This window comes from Chenopodium album, chromosome 5 (assembly GCF_948465745.1).
Source record: "Chenopodium album chromosome 5, dcCheAlbu1.1, whole genome shotgun sequence".
Lineage (NCBI taxonomy): Eukaryota > Viridiplantae > Streptophyta > Magnoliopsida > Caryophyllales > Amaranthaceae > Chenopodium > Chenopodium album.
In genome coordinates this window covers 28,774,797-28,790,584 of record NC_137838.1, presented here as the reverse complement: position 1 = coordinate 28,790,584, position 15,788 = coordinate 28,774,797, and positions in this window count along the sequence as shown.

The window sequence follows — 15,788 nt, the reverse complement described above, 5'->3', positions numbered from 1 at the left end:
TTCTTAACCGCCTCAGCCTCCACCCACTTGGTGAAATAATCCACAGCCACCAAGATGTAGCGCTTTTTGCCTGGAGCAGGCGTGTAAGGACCTAGAATGTCCATGCCCCATTTTGCACACGGGATTGGGCTGTGGATTGCTGTGTAGCCGGACGCTGAATGAGTTTGCCAAATTTTTGGCACTTGTCACATTTCTTTACCAACTCCTTGGCGTCTACCTCAAGGTTGGTCCAAAAATAATGTCGTCTGGCTCTGACGGCTTGGGACCTGCCGCTTATATGAGAGGCGCAGAATCCCGAATGCAAGTCTTCGAGAAATTCTTTCCCCTTTTCTAGGGTGACACACTTCAGTAAAGGCTTCAGAAACCCCGCCTTGAAGAGTTGTCCATTTTTCAACTCAAAGCTTACAGCTCGCTTTTTCAGGACGGCTGCTTCCTGTGGCGAATCAGGAAGTGTACCGTCTGAGAGATAGGCCCGGATGCCATCCATCCAGGTAGAGCTTCGGTCCAGAATTCCAATGGGATCCTCATAGATGCTTCTCTTTTCAAGAACTTCCCAAAAGACTTAACGAGGCGTATCATGGCAGACGGAAGACGCCAGTTTTGACAATGCATCCGCCTGATTGTTTTCCGACCTAGGCACCTGATTCAGGCGGAATTCCTCAAGTGCCTTGGTCTCTTCTTTTACTGCCTGAAGATATTTGATCATAGCCGGATGGGTAGCCTCGTAGCTTCCCTCATACTGGCTAACAACCAATTAAGAATCAGAGTAGGCGTCAATTTTCATGGCGCCTGCCACCTTACACATACGAATGCCGGCTAGCAGGGCTTCATATTCCGCCTCATTGTTAGAGGCTTGAAATTTGAAGCGTAGTGCATACTCAAATATTTCCCCTTCAGGAGACTCGTAAATTGCGCCTGCACCACAGCCGTTTTTTGTAGAGCTTCCGTCTACATACACTTTCCAAACCTGATCAAGATTATCCGGAGCCACCGGACGGGTCATATCAACAATGAAGTCGGCAAACGCCTGACCTTTCACTGCCTTTCTTGGTTCATTAGTGATTTCAAGACTTTGCATTTCAATAGCCCATTTCAACATTCTCCAGGATGAGTCCAAGGTAAACATTGGCTTCTTGAGTGGCTGGTTGGTGTAAATCACCACCGGATGTGCCAGAAAGTAGGGCTTCAATTTTTTGAAAGCCATATACAGAGCAAGTCCAAATTTTACAACCATGGGATACCGGAGTTCAGCATTTTTAGGAACATGGCTAATGAAGTAAACCGGGAGCTGCACGCCGTCTCGCTCAGCAAGGAGAACGACACTCAGGGCATGATCTGAGACGGCTAAGTACATGTATAACGTCTCCCTAGGTAAAGGACTGACCAACCTAGGTAGAGAATGTAAATGCTCTTTCAACCTCTGGAATGCCGCCTCAGCATCCTCCCCCCATTCAAATATGGTCTTCTTCCTGATTGCTTTGAAGAAGTAGAGGCACTTGTCGCCTGACCGACTGAGGAACCTCCCCAAGGCAGCCAAACAGCCGGTGAGCCTCTGCACTTCCTTTACAGAACTGGGTGATTTCATGTCTATCACCGCTTGTATCGTTTCAGGGTTAGCCTCTATCCCCCTTTGATCAATTAGGAATCCGAGAAACTTCCCAGACTCAACACCAAAGACGCATTTCTTAGGATTTAACATGACCTTATGCCGCCTGAGGGTGGTGAATGTTTCTCGGAGATCAGCAAGGTGATCCGTCTGTAGCTTGGATTTGACTATCATGTCATCAATGTACGCCTCCACATTCCTCCCAATCTTATTAATGAAGACCATATTAATCATCCGTTAGAAAGTGGCAGGCGCATTTTTCAAGCCAAATGACATCACAGTATAACAGAATAACCCCTGATCAGTGACGAAGGCCGTCTTCTCTTGATCTTTCTTCCACAGGGGTATCTGATGGAAGCCGGAGTAGCCATCCATAAAGCTCATCGAGGCGTGACCGGCTGTAGAGTCGACTAGACTGTCGATCTTTGGAAGCGGGTAACTGTCCTTTGGACACGCCTTGTTGAGGTCTGTGTAATCAACACACATACGCCAGGTCTCATTCGGTTTCTTAACAAGGACCACATTGGCCACCCAGTCGGGAAAATTACAAGGCCGAATGAACCAGGCGTCTAGCAGCTTTTTGACTTCGGCAGCCGCCGCCTGACTTCTTTCCTCGCCGTGGTTTCTTTTCTTTTGCCGGATGGGCTTCTTTTTTGGGTCCACGGCAAGTTTATGGACAACGGGATCCGGGCTGACGCCTGGCATCTCTTCCACTTCAAAGGCAAAAATGTCTTTGAATTCCTTCAACAGAAGGTGCAAGTCTGCACCCAAAGTAGCATGAGTAACCGTCCCAACCTTTACAGTACGTTCCGGACGGCTATCATTCGGAACGAGATCAATGCTTTCACCAACTGGTTGGGGACGGAGCTCATCTGACCGTTCACCGGTCAGTGATTGCTATTTTTTCTCTTTCTTCACCTCCACCAGTAGAGGTGCCTTTCTTTTCTTTCCGGCTGCTAGTGGGGCAGGTGCTGGATCGGCATCCTTGACATTGTCAAGGTCAATTGGTTCCTGACCGCTTGGGGCCACGGTATCTCGGACGGCTGAGAGATAGCACTCTCGGGCCGTCTTCTGATCCCCATTCAGGGAACCAACAGAGCCGTCATCCCTCTCATATTTAATGAGAATCAGAGACGGGATGATTACTACCTTTGCTACGTTGAGGGTTAGCCGGCTAAGGATAATGTTGTAGGCGGTCAACTCCTCAACGACCAAGAATCTGACGACAATATGTCGTCCCTGGCCTTTCTCCCCCAGTCGGATGGGTAAGTCAATTCTTCCGGCTGGGTAGACCATCCCACCCCCAAAACCAACCAAGGAGTGGGTGACCGGATGCATGCTGCTGACATTGTATTTCAGCTTTTGCAGGCACCGGAGGCTGATGATGTCTGATGAGCTGCCGGTGTCAATAAGGATTCTTCCAACCAGCTGGTTGGCAACCTTACATTCAATGACGACTGGGTCATCATGCGGACGGCGGATGCTGCCCCTGTCCTTCTCAGTAATCAAGACGTCTGGGAAGGAGGTGCTTGCAGACGCCTGCTCATTCTCATCCTTGTCCATCTTTCGAAGATGGCTCTTGGTGCCCCTGATGGTAGGGCCACCACCTGAGAACCCACCTGCTATTGTGTAGACCGGCTCCTTGTCGGTATCCGAGCTACTAGCAGGCTGGGGGGTAATCTTGGAGGACTGACCCTTGTTTTTCTTTTTTGCCTCGGCTGGGGAGTTATAAATGTAGGAATTCAACGGCCCTTTGTCAGCCAGACGGTCCAACGCCCGCTGAAGAGTAAAGCAGTCGTTGGTATCATGGCCGACCTCCTCATGGAACTGACATAATTTATTTTTGTTCCGTGATTGGACAGAACTCTTCATAGGATTCGGCTTCTCAATGGACACCCGGTCTTTTACCTCCATGAGGATGGAGTTGCAGTCTTAATTAACCTCGTACTTGGGGACGTACGGTTTAAACTCTTTCTTTTTCTTCTTGGACGGCTGATCAGAGTCATTAACCGCCCAGATTTCTTTTCTGTTCTTGCTCTCTTCTTTATTTTTGGCCAACTGAGCAAACCGGCTGTCTTTCTGTGTGTCGAACTTTTTAGAGTCCGACTGGTTACCAGGCGAGCAGAGGTCGGTAGCTTGAATGTAGATTTCCGTCTCCCTCAGGGCCGCCTGTAGGGTGAAAGCTCCTTTTCTGACTAGGTCGAACTTAAAGGTCGACCCGTCTCTCAAACCCTTGAAAAAGTCTGTAAAAGCTACCTTATCAGACAGTCCCTGAATTTGAATTCTGATAAGATTGAACCGCCTGACATATGAGCGCAACCCTTCTCTCTCTCCTTGATTAACAATGCTCAAATCAAGGCTTGTTTTATTAGCAGGGATGTTCATTGAGAAGTTGGAAGCAAACAGGAAGGCGAGCTTCTTGAAACTATCGATGGACCCGGCTGGAAAATTACCAAACCATTGTTGGGCAATGCCCTTCAATGTAGCCGGGAAGCACCGACACCAAGTGGCATCATCCAAACCCTGCGGATACATGATGTTGGTGTATGCCATGAGGTGGTCTTACGGATTGGTGGTACCATCATAGGTACCAACCAATACATTCTTAACCTTGGCCGGCTGGGCCGTCTCGGTTATCTCCCGGATGAACGCAGAAGGCTGTTCACCCAGGCGCAGCAGACGAAGCTGCCAGTCCAATGGCTGGACATTTGGATATGCCGCCTGACCTCCAAAGAAGTCCAGCTGCATGAAGTGAGGGGGATATTGTCCGTAAGCCTAAGTAGGCACATACGGTACAGCTCCAATCATGTGAGGGCCAGAATGGACGGTAATTCCGCCTGTCTGGCTCTCATGCAAGGAGGGTGCACTCCCTACTGAAATGTTGTTGAAGATGTCTGGAAAGTTTGACGTTGAAGCCGACTCAGACAGCGATTGGTTTCTCTTCCGGTTGATGATCTCCCGGGCATCAAGAGTTGATTTTTTGTTTCCCACCGGCTGTTGAGTCCGGCGGGTGTTGTTGTTGTTCCTCTTAGGAAGGAGAATCTTTGACCAATCAATGGTCCCGGCTGCCTTCTCCTTTGGATGAGGAGTTAGCTGCCAGTCTCTGACTGACTTCCCTTTCCAGAGGAGTCTTCTTCGCCGACTGACCTTTACTCGGGCCAGCCCGGCTTTGGGTGATCAGCTCTTTAGTTTCACCGTTGAAACTTGTCATGAACCTCATGAGTTCGTCTAGGGTGACAGGGGATGATCCTGCGACCGTTTGGGTTTCCCCTTCCGGCTGCCCAGAAGGTCGGTTTGTACCCGCCTGGGAGGTACCCGCTCCAGAGTGTCTCTGGGCCGGATGCGCTTAATTATGAGAGAGCCATCATTGGCTGTAAAGGTTTCGACCTGAAGATCCTCATCTTCATGGTCTATAAAGACTTCTGGGTCATCGCCCAGATGGTTAGGGGGTGGTACAGACTCTAGAACCATCTTCGAGGTACTCTCCCCACAGACGGCGCCAAATGTTTTGGGTGTTTTTGTCCCTTGGGAGAGTTACAGCACGAAGTCTGATCCGGCTGAGCTGTACCTACAAAATAACGGAGACTCCGGGTGGTTGGAGCTCTGCCTCCGACGGTCAGGTTAGTAACTTGAGAAGGAAAAAAGAGAACGGAAATTTAGGTGGGTATCTACTCGGATTCCAAGCTTAGGTGTTTCTCTGATGTGAGGGAATGCAAGTGTAATAAATGGTAAAACGTGACCTCAAAAAGAGGGACATCTCCCTATTTATAGGGTCTTTGTGATTTGTGCCCCTGATTAGGTCGCTGAACCCTAATCATTGGTGGGCTGCGCCGCTTTGCGGCTTTCTCGTGATTTGGGCCTGAAGGCCGCCTTTTTCCCTTAATTTCTGGAGTGACACGTGTCAAGCATGGATTGGTCCACTTTGGGCCAACCTGAGGCTGACACGTGTCATCCTCTGATTGGACCACGTGGCGGGGTTAAATTACCCTAAACAATTATTATTATTATTATAATTATTATTATTATTATTATTATTATTATTATTATTATTATTACATTGATTGAATAAACTAAGTTAAAATTTAGTAGTTAAACTAACGTCCAAGTGACGTGAGGCCAATGGCCGGATAATAAACTAAGTTGAAAACTTAGTAGCTAAATTAACGTCCAAGTGACGTGAGGCCAATGGCCGGATAATAAACTAAGTTGAAAACTTAGTAGCTAAATTAACGTCCAAGTGACGTGAGGCCAATGGCCGGATAATAAACTAAGTTTGAAACTTAGTAGCTAAACTAACGTCCAAGTGACGTGAGGCCAATGGCCGGATAATAAACTAAGTTTGAAACATAGTAGCGAATTCAACGTCCGAGGGACATGCGGCCAATGGCCAGATAACTAAACTAGGCACAAAACCGCTTAGTGGCTATACAGCCGGTCTCAACCTAGACCAGAGGCCGATGACCGGATGGTTGCTTTTTTCATAAAATCGTTTGTCCCAACATGGACAATGGCGTCCGGCGACACCCCTCCGGGTGCGATCGTCGCAGAGAGCAGCCTACTTGCTTGCTCTACGTACCTATGCAGACGGCAAAGATTGAACGACCAAATTGGTCAACTCAAAGCCGTCTGACCAGAACAGTCTAAAGAACGACTAAGTTTTCGGAACACCGGATGCCCTAAGACATCAGTCGGTGATCTACCGAAGTTCTTACTTAGGCTTTTCATTCCAAAACTGCACAGACTCTCCCATTGGGGAAAAAAGAGTTGTGCAATGGCTATACAACCGTCCTGAAAAAGACATGAGGCCAATGGCCGGATGGTTATACATTTTGGTAAATTCGTCTAATCCAATGTGAAATATGGCAGCCGACGACACCCCTCCGGATGCAATCGTCGCAGAAAGCACTTTATCGTTTGCTTTACGTACGCATGCAGGCGGCAAAAATTGAACGACCTCATTGGTCAACTCATAGCCGCCTGACCTAGGTGATCTAAAGAACGACCAAGTCTTCGGGAACCGGATGTCCAAAAGACAACAGCCGGTGATCGACCAAAGTTCTAACCTAGATTACCTTCCCAAATTATACAAATCCTCTCAATGGGGTAGAAAGACATTGAAAGTATAATTGGATTACAAACACCCCAGGCGGCCACTTGCCTCCTGCCTTGTGAAGAGTCAGGCCGCCATTTGCCTCCTGCCCTATGAAGAGTCAGGCGGCCATTTGCCTCCTGCCCCTGTGAATAGTCAGGCGGCCATTTGCATCCTGCCCTGTGAATAGTCAGGCGGCCATTTGCCTCCTGCCCTATGAAGAGTCAGGCGGCCATTTGCCTCCTGCCCTGTGAAGAGTCAAGCGGCCATTTGCCTCCTGCCCTGTGAATAGTCAGGTGGCCATTTGCCTCCTGCCCTATGAAGAGTCAGGTGGCCATTCGCCTCCTGCCCTATGAAGAGTCAGGCGGCCATTTGCCTCCTGCCCCCAGGCGGCATTTGCCTGCTGCCCTATGAAGAGTCAAGCGGCCATTTGCCTCCTGCCCCCAGGCAGCCACTTGCCTCCTGCCCTATCAGGCGGCCATTTGCCTCCTGCCTTATGGGATGTCAAACGTCTCAAAAATATTCTAAGTCACCCATAGGTCATATCATACCATTTAAGGTATCAAATTTTCCAAGTTAATCAAATCTCTCTTTTATTGAACTAGACATATGCTGCCTATAGAGCTTTTGAACAGGCGGAAAATAAAGCCTTGATTTCGAAAGGACTAATTCCTCTTGAAAAAGAAATTACCCCTTTCGAGGGGCTAATGTTTTCGGGTTAAAATACCCCCTATATGTGAACCTATGACACCTCGACACGTGTCCGCAAGCTCAGCGCTCAATGAGCCAATTAGAGCATGACACGTGTCACTCAATGATACACGGGTGAAAATGGGCTTTAAGCCCACAACCCTAGAAACGGTAAAACGGTGGGAAGCCAATCTACTTAGGTTAAATAACCTAAGAGGCACATATCCCAGTGCTCTATAAATACTGATCATTACATCAGCTTTAAGGGATCTAATTCTTTCTGTAAGAGCAATGCCCCCCACATTTACTCTCCCTTCCCTCTACTTTCTCTCTCTAAAATACATTATTTCGGTCACTGACTTGATCGTCGGAGGCAGATCTCTGGCCCCCCGGGGTCCGTTGTTTTGCAGGTGATCGGGCCACTCGAGTGTTGCATTGCAGATCTGTCTCTCGAGGGACGTGCACACCCTCCATTTGGGTACCTACAAAAAACCCCAAAACATCTCTCTTTCTAATCTACCCGTTTACAAACACAATCCCTCATACATTAGCAATAGACACACCTAGACGTGAAAGAAAGAGGTACGAGGCATCCAAGTAAGTGCTTTAATTTTTTGCAGTGTTATTATGATATAGAAATCATGTCTAGGTTGTTATTATGATTCCTAGTGTCATGTTAGGGCGTTTTGATCTTCCTAGTATCATGTTTAGGGTAATAACTATAATTTCTAATATCAAATATGACAATTGTGATTCATGCGATGCTTCTTATTCTTTCCTAATAGCATGTTAGTATCATGTTAGGGCTAAAGCTTTGATTTTTATTGTTTAGTGACATGCTAGGGTTTGTTATTAATCTTGTTAGTATCATGCCTATGATCTTGCCATTATTATTATGCTTTAACATGATTATGATAATTATGATTATTTTAATTATTATTTTTATGATTATTATGATGCTTATTTATAGTTATTGCTTGATCACACCTTTTATGCATGTTTAAAGGGAATTTGTACTTGTAATCACGCTTAATAAGATAATAAATAATCTTGTTAAGGGTTAATTTGATTATAATGCAAGTAATCGCCAATAATAGATTTATTTGTGCATTAATATTCAACCAACATAGACTAAACTGGTTTAGGGTTAAACCTATTGATTGCATGTTAGTCAGAAAGCGCACATGAATACGATCAGAATAAAGTACAGGCCTATTATTAGGGCAGGTTCAATCTCTTTTAGGTTGGATTTGTACCTTCATCCCCGAACTACCAGTCATGGTTCCAGACCTATTGGAGTTGACGATCTCCTGGATTGTTAAGGGGTGTAACCTTCACCCTGTGAACGGTTTACAAGTTCCTAAAACTTGTTGGTGACTCTTTTGCTCTATCTTCTTTCCCTTTGGATGCCAGCGTACTTTAGTGTATGATCACAGTGGGGTTCAAGCTAGGGGTACTGCTTAAAATATTCCCTACACACAGGAAGTCCACTCCTATTACACGGGTGGCGCGCACAACAAGATGTTATGCGCGCGCCACCTACTTATGTGACGTCGCAATATTTCTTTTCTCTTTTTTTTTTCAGATTTGGCTCATGGAGCGTTTGCGAAAGCACCCCCATGATTTGACTTTAATATCATGGGATTACTATTTGGGCGAGAAAAAGATGAGTCGAGATATATAGAGGACCACTCCTAGCTCATCCAAACGGTCCTACAAAGCGAGAACTTTGACCCTTCAAAGCTCATCACTCCAGCGGAAGGAATAGTACAAGGATGGCGCAAGACGGTCAAGGTGACTACTCCAAGTAGAAGGAAAATCTCTATAACAACAGAGCAAGGACCGATGTTTGAAGAGTCGTCTGGGTCAGAGTCAGAGTCAGAGTCTTTTCCTATAGAATCTTCCAAGTCTTTAGCTATAGCACTCCCTCTTTCTTCTATTTCTACTCCTAGGATAGTTAGTAATCAAGTCATTGAGGACATTTCCCTTTTCGATGTAATGATTTCCGAATTCAATAATATGTCTTCTTCTACTTACTCCTCGTGTTTTTCATTAACCCAAGATGACGAGTATTGCTTAACTAAAAATGAAAATGAAAAAGAAATTATTAAAGCAATGGAAACACTTGAAAATAAAACACCGATAATCAAGGAAACTGAGACGGTTGATATCTCAAATGATTCAACCATTAAAAGAGAAGTTAAATCGGATTAACACTTAATGAAAAAGAAAGAACCGGTTTAATTAATCTACTTAGATAATTTATTGATGTATTTGCTTGGTCATATGAAGATATGCCACACTACACCACTAATTCTAGGAATGAAAACTGTAAAACAGAAGTTGCGTCGAATGAAACCCGACGTAGCTCTTAAAATAGAAGAAGAAGTTCAAAAACAAATAACTGCAGGTTTTATCAGGGTATCCAAATACCTCGAATGGGTAGCCAACGTGGTCCCAGTTCCAAAGAAGGATGGAAGGGTAAAAATGTGTGTCGACTATCGAGACTTAAATAAGGCAAGTCCAAAGGACGACTTCCCTTTATCACACATTGACATTTTGGTAGATAATAAAACAAATCATTCACTTCTCTCTTTATGGATGGATACGTGGGATACAATCAAATTCTCATGGCAGCAAAAGACATGGAGAAAACAACATTCATAACACCATGGGGCACTTACTGTTACACGGTAATGCCATTCGGGTTAAAAAACGCGGGTGTTACTTACCAACGAGCAGCGACTGCTCTACTCCATGACATGATGCTCGAGGAGGTTGAAATATATGTGGATTACATGATTGTGAAATCAAATGATCGCCCAGGACATCAATTAGCCTTAAGAAAATTCTTCAAAAGGCTAAGAAAATACAACATGAGGTTGAATCCATCAAAGTGTGCTTTTGGAGTCACCTCAGGCAAGCTCTTAGGGTATGTCATAAGCTCTAGAGGAATAGAGATAAACCCAACAAAGATCACGGCAATCATGTCAATGCCACCGCCCAAAACCGAGAAACAAATTTGAGGGTTTATTGGCCGGTTGCAATATATAAGTAGGTTCATATCAAAACTAACAACGATATGCGAACCAATATTGAAGAAACTCAAAAAGAATGTACCTGTAATATAGGATGATGAGTGTCAAAAAGCCTTTGAAAAGATCAATCCTATCTCGCAAATCCTCCCGTATTAGCACCAGCACTTCCAGGGATCCCCCTTAGCTTATATTAAACAGTCACCAAGGTGACAATGGGGGCTATGCTCGCACAAGAAGTATAAGGTAAGGAAAATGCAATCTACTATCTAAGAAAAAGATGCTAGGGTATGAAGTACGCTACACACCGCTTGAGAAATTGTGTCTCGCATTGGTGTGGGCCATAACCAAGCTAAGACATTATATGCTCGTGCATACAGTCTTGGTCTTTCCCGAATGGATCCACTTAAGTATGTAATCGAGAAGTCTACACTCAATGGGCGTATATCAAGGTGGATAGTCAATTTATCCCAGTTCGATGTGAGATTCATGCCTCAAAAGGCTATCAAAGGATCTGTGGTCTCGGAATTCCTAGCGGATTTTCCAATAGAGGATTCGACGCCAATACATGACAATGAATTTCCAGACGAAGACTTGATGGTCACAGAAGATGATACTTGGACTTTATACTTCGATGGAGCCTCAAACCAAAAGGGATGTGGCGTTGGAATATTATTAGTATCACCTAAAGAAGAGCACGTTCCAATCTCCATAAAGCTAGATTTCGACGTTACCCATAACGCTGCGTGGTAGGCCTTGAAACAACTTTGGCATTGGGAGTAAAGAAATTACGAATATTTAGAGACTCCTCATTGATCATCAACCAGATTTCTAAAAGATGGAAAGTAAGGAGTGAAAGTCTAGCCCCTTACCAAACTTATATGGAAACTCTCACCAATCAGTTGGAAAAGGTAGAAAACACTTATCTACCTAGAGAGGAGAACCAATTTGTTGATGCTTTGGCAAGACTAGCCTCAATGGTTAGGATTCCTAATGAAATCGAGAAAATGCCTCTAACTATAGAGAAAAGGCACAACCGACTTATATTCAAGCCATAGAAGGCGATGAAGTGGTCCAAGATGAAGAAGAAGAAGAAGAAGAAGAAGAAGAAGAAGAAGAAGAAGAAGAAGAAGAAGAAGAAGAAGAAGAAGAAGAAGAACCGTGGTATACAGATATACTTAATTACGTCACAAAAGGGGAATATCCTCCTCATGCTGACAAAAGAGCAAAACAAGCATTAAGACTCTTGGTTTCCCAATACGTACTCAAAGACAACGAGTTACATAAAAGGGTACCTAAGGGCCGAGCTCTTTTATGTGGAGGAAAAGAAGGATGCCCAAAGAGCTATGAGGATAGTCCACGAAGGCATTTGTGGAAACCATGTTAATGGCAAAATGCTAGTCCAAAAGATAATGCGAGAAGGATACTATTGGACTACCATGAATAGGGATTGCAATCAACATGTAAAATGATGCCCTAAATGCAAAATTTATGCCAATTTACAACATGTTCCTCCATCTCTACTTTACACCTACACTTCACCATGGCCATTCTCTACATGGGGAATTGATATAATTAGTAAAATTACCCCTCCTAGGACAGGAGGTCATGAATACATCCTAGTAGCAATTGATTACTTCACAAAGTGGGTTGAAGCACAATCATATGCTAAACTCACTGCGAAACATGTATCAATCTTTATCAAAAGGAATATCATCTGTCGATACATAGTCCCACATCAGATGATAAATGATAATGGAACTCACTTTCAAGCCGAGTGTGAAGAATTGTTACTAAATTATGGCATTCAACACCATCATTCTTCCCCCTATAGACCTCAAGCAAATGGAGCAGTTGAGGCGGCTAATAAAAATCTAAAGACTATCATCGAGAAAATGACAGAAAATTATAAGGATTGACCTGACAAACTCCATTTCGCACTTTAGGGTTATCGCACGTCAATTCGCGCATCAACAGGAAATACGTCATTCTCCTTAGTTTATGGAATGGATATCGTACAACCTGTAGAGCTAGAGATACCATCTCCACGTATTGCACTAGAAAGTAAACTCAATGAAGTCGAATGGACTAGAGCAAGGTATGAAGAGCTAATTCTACTTGATGAAAAGCGACTAGAAGCTCTACATCATACCCAATGCTATCAAACCCGTATGGCTAGACATTTTAATAAGAAGGTCAAGACGAGAAACATCAAAGTAAGAGACTTGGTGTTAAAGGCATTAAGGAAAATTGTTTTGGATCCAAAAGGCAAATTTAGGCCTAATTGGTCCGGACCCTATATTGTCAAAACAATCCTATTAGGAGGTGCAGCAAAACTAACTGACATGGATGCCAATGAGTTCTCGAACATGACAAACCTTGACCAACTTTAAAAGTACTACCCATAAATACCTGATTCCATAGGAAAGGATACGCAGGCACACCTTTACAAGGTACGGCCACTTTAATTTTCGCAAACCTCGCATCACAGATATAAAAAGAAATTTGACAGAATAGCAGCGTCACAAAAAGAAGTCTGTCCCTGGCCGACAGATTGCAGCGCAAGGCGATTGCGCCTGTCGCTGGCCGACAGCCGCAAAACGGCGGCCCCGCTCTTCCGGTAGTACTTGGGGCAAATTTTGGTGTTCTTCAGAAAATTTCGACTTTTGTACTCGAAAAAAATTTCTGAAAAATAAAATTTTCTCTTTTCATTGCTTTAGTAAGTTAAATTTAAAGAAGATGATTTAATTAAAAAGGTGAAATTTCATTAATAAAATAAAATAACAATTACATTATTGATGGAATTTAAATAAAAGCTTAATAAAATAAATTAGCTTTAAATCTAAAAAATTTGAAGTTAAGCAATGCTTCAATCATTCTTCTCTTTCTTTGCCCTTTTCCAATTTTTATCTGAATCCTCTTCATCGTCCATGACTTTAGCTAGTAGGCATCCTTTAGAGGACCTACATTCAATTTTAGAGTAAATGGTATCTCCCTTAGCTAGGACTCCGTGTTTCTATTCTACCTAAACCTTGTTTTCTGAAGTGTCAACTTTTCTTTTCCCTTTATCCTTTGTAGAGTCTTTCTTCTTAGGCATCACAGGTGTTTTGATTTCAATCTTTCACCCAAGCGCTCCTTTACCGGAATCACCTTGTCACCTAGACGATTTTTCACATTGGTTTTACTTGGATTTCTCTTCATGTCCTTTGAAGGCTTCTTAAGAAGCCATCTCTTCACATCATTAGGCAAAGAAGGAGGAACCTTTTGGGTAATCACTTCCCATAAAGGTCTAGCGCTCCAATATGTGTCAAATTTCTCTACTTCTTGCGAAAAAGGGAATTCGTAGGGACGACAAAGATCCCCAGAAGAAATTGTTTGGAGTAGGTCGTACTGTATTTTTACCCTACAGGGATAATAAAAAGTCATCTTGGTTAAGCTTGGAAGACGGCAAAAAGGTTGCTTGTTGACACCAACCACCTTCTCTATTTTCCAACAAGGAATGACCCACTTGATAGGAAAGTTGCAAGAGGCAAAGACTTTATTCCACTCATGGCGCCCCATCTTAGAGAAGCGTTTCTTTTGCCTCACAAAGAAATTTGGAGTATATTTTTCAACATTGTCAGGAGGATTAATTAATTCTAGTCTCTCCATTAGCCATATCTGCAAAAAATTGAATGCAAATAAATTAATATTACTATACAAAAATATGTTTTTGATTTCTTTAATTGAAAATATTTTTTTTCTACCTGTAATGAAATTGGAGAGTCCCGAAAAGGTGCTTTTGGATTTCTTTTCAATTCATCAAGACTAAGCATAGTCTCTCCAACAATTAATGGCATTGGATTTCTTCCAGATTCAATCTGCTCCATAAAACAGTTAATATAATTGCTTGACCCTCATTAGTTTTATCACTAGTGAGAAGATATTGGTTAAGCATGCAAAAGTGAAAATCCCTACTTCTATAAACATGAAAAGATTCAGAATAAGGTCTGTCAAAGTAATGGCGTGCAAATTCTTTTAAATTAAGTACACTACCATCTACAATATTAGTTAGATCTATGTCCCTTAAATTAAAGAAGCGCTCAAAATCTTTATAATAATATTCATTTATTCTAGGGATTACCGCAAGATCTAATGAAGGGAAGCCTAAGATGGCACCAAATTCTTTTTGTAAAGGGCTATTTTCATCACACCCTAGTCTAAAACAATGAGTATCTATGTCCCAATATTCTAAGGCGGTATGAATTAAATCTATATCAAGATCTACCCCCTTAACACCATAAATACCTCCCATGTGAAAAAAGTCAAGTTCTTTACTCTCTTTAGCAGTTAAAGACCGACACCATTCACGAGTGAAATTGGTAAAACTCTTAGTAACTAAAGACATGATTATTTGTTGAGAAACTAAGATTTTTATTAATCTGTTAGAATTATACAGAAATTCGGCAGATTAGGGGGCTATTTATGCATAAAATTGATGCGGTTTTACTCCGGAAAGGACTCAGAACAGCGCACTGCAGCACCAAACGACAACCCTGTTGCCTGGCGTTAGCGCAAACGCGTGGCGACACGTGGCGCTGCACGCCACACGTTTCCTCAACGTGCTATACAAACCGCGTTTTCTGGCTATGATTTGAATTCGTACAATGACTTTACGATTTTACCCTTTCTATAAAAATCCATACATATTAATTTCATATATTTTCCTTCCTTTTTCTTCTTTTTTGGATTTATTCGGACTTAATTTAATTTTAGGTTTGTTGTCAAGTCTAATTTATTTTTCAATTTTTTCTTTTTGGGGGAGAATGTCGTATACCCTCCATTAGTATTAAAAATGATGGAAAATTTTTTGCGCAAAATTAATCACAATTCTTTGCACACACCCATATGCACATAAAAACAAAAAATAAATGCAAAAATAATACAGTCATAATAAATAAAAGTCTGTATATATAAATATGTCTAACAAATGGGTCAATCAGGCAAAGTCCTATAAAAGTCAAAATAAATAAAGCACATGTACAACTATGGCGCTGGAAGACGCAGATGATAAGGAATGTTCATCATATCAAAGAACTGCGCAGAACAAGGAGTATATTCCCCACCAGCTCCAGTCTCTCCATTATGAGGGAAACTCAACTCAAGACCCGTCAACCGAAGGTTGCCCTACCGATGAATCAGCAAAGGCTAAGACTGCGGAGGCTGCTGCGATAAAGAGCTGACCTCGTACATCCCACCACCTCTCGGAGCCGAAGTCACCACTCCCTAGCCTACCGGCCCAGCATGCGCACTCTAAGACGAAGAGCCCAAGCCCTCCACCGCCTTGGTCATGGCAGTGTCAGATCGACCACCCCGACCGCCAGAAATA